Source organism: Oncorhynchus keta, chromosome 20 (genome assembly GCF_023373465.1).
Source record: "Oncorhynchus keta strain PuntledgeMale-10-30-2019 chromosome 20, Oket_V2, whole genome shotgun sequence".
Classification (NCBI taxonomy): Eukaryota; Metazoa; Chordata; class Actinopteri; order Salmoniformes; family Salmonidae; genus Oncorhynchus; species Oncorhynchus keta.
Window position 1 is genome coordinate 20,949,660 of NC_068440.1, and position 1,906 is coordinate 20,951,565.

Here is a 1,906-nt window from a genome sequence, read left to right on the forward strand (position 1 = left end):
TAATACAGCACTGTGCCATGCCAGGGGATGGTCTGGTTAATACAGCACTGTGCCATGCCAGGGGATGGTCTGTGTTAATACAGCACTGTGCCATGCCAGGGGATGGTCTGGTTAATACAGCACTGTGCCATGCCAGGGGATGGTCTGTGTTAATACAGCACTGTGCCATGCCAGGGGATGGTCTGGTTAATACAGCACTGTGCCATGCCAGGGGATGGTCTGGTTAATACAGCACTGTGCCATGCCAGGGGATGGACTGTGTTAATACAGCACTGTGCCATGCCAGGGGATGGTCTGGTTAATACAGCACTGTGCCATGCCAGGGGATGGTCTGGTTAACACAGCACTGTGCCATGCCAGGGGATGGTCTGGTTAATACAGCACTGTGCCATTACTGGGGATGGTCTGGTTAATACAGCACTGTGCCATGCCAGGGGATGGTCTGGTTAATACAGCACTGTGCCATTACAGGGGATGGTCTGGTTAATACAGCACTGTGCCATGCCAGGGGATGGTCTGGTTAATACAGCACTGTGCCATGCCAGGGGATGGTCTGGTTAATACAGCAATGTGCCATGCCAGGGGATGGTCTGTGTTAATACAGCACTGTGCCATGCCAGGGGATGGTCTGTGTTAATACAGCACTGTGCCATGCCAGGGGATGGTCTTTGTGGAAAATGAAGTTGCTTACTCTCTTTGTAGCAGTCAGCTTTTTTGAGGAGCTTTTTTTGTATTTATTCCATGCAGTGTTATTTTTTTATATCCATGGGCTACTGTATTGTAATGACCTCTCCACAGGGATAAGCCATTGGGGCTCTGTATTTTCAAGAGTTTTCACACCTCACTTCAAACTTCAGTGCTAATTGAAGTTGCAGCTAGGTCAGTTCTGTCCTAGCAGCTTGGTAGCTCAGTAGCCTTATTTATTCATCTTTATATAACACAATGACCTAGAGATTGTTGTCTTTTACTTTTTGGCTTCAGAAGTAGGTTCAGACTGAACTCACTCAGTTTTGTGTTGGATGGTATTTCCAGGTTCCGCTGTATTTCTTCTGCAGGTTTTGGTTTGTTAGACGTTTTTTCTTGAAAGTCCTTGATAGTAATAGTTCATTCATGTAATATTGACCAAATCAAGGTTTTTTGGTCTGTCATTTTCATTTGGATTCAAGGGTTTGAATCCATCCAACTTTAAATCTACATTTTAGAACTAAGAACTCAGGAGCCCATGAGCTCACTACCTCTCTCTCTCTCCCACCTCTCTTTCTCTAGGTATCTCTCTCTTTAGGTATATCTCTACAACACTGTAATTGATTCCCAACCCATCAATTTACCACACTGTCCAAAGGATGGTTTAATCACAGGTGAGCTGACACCAATGGTCTAGGGAAGACACACACACACACACACACACACACACACACACACACACACACACACACACACACACACACACACACACACACACACACACACACACACACACACACACACACACACACACACACACGCGCGCTCAAATCATATCAAATGCATATGCTTGAAGGTGAATTTGAGCTTATCATATAATGTAAAGGATTATGGATTAAACCAACGGATTTACATCAATTAAATGCAATGGATGCAACTAACATAGCCTACAGTTACAGCAGCTTTCTATGTTCCTAAGCTGATAGATAGAGATGTGTTGCTAATTAGATTCACTTAACAGAGAACCCTGTCACTCATCCTCCCATATGTGACACATCATGAAATTACAGTATAGAGAGAACCAGTGTGAACTGAGTGAGTCCAATTAGACACACACACACACATACTCACACACATACTCACACACATACTCATACATACAAAATCCTATTTTCCCTAACCCTAAACCTAACCCCTATGTTTAAAATAGCCTTTGTTCTCG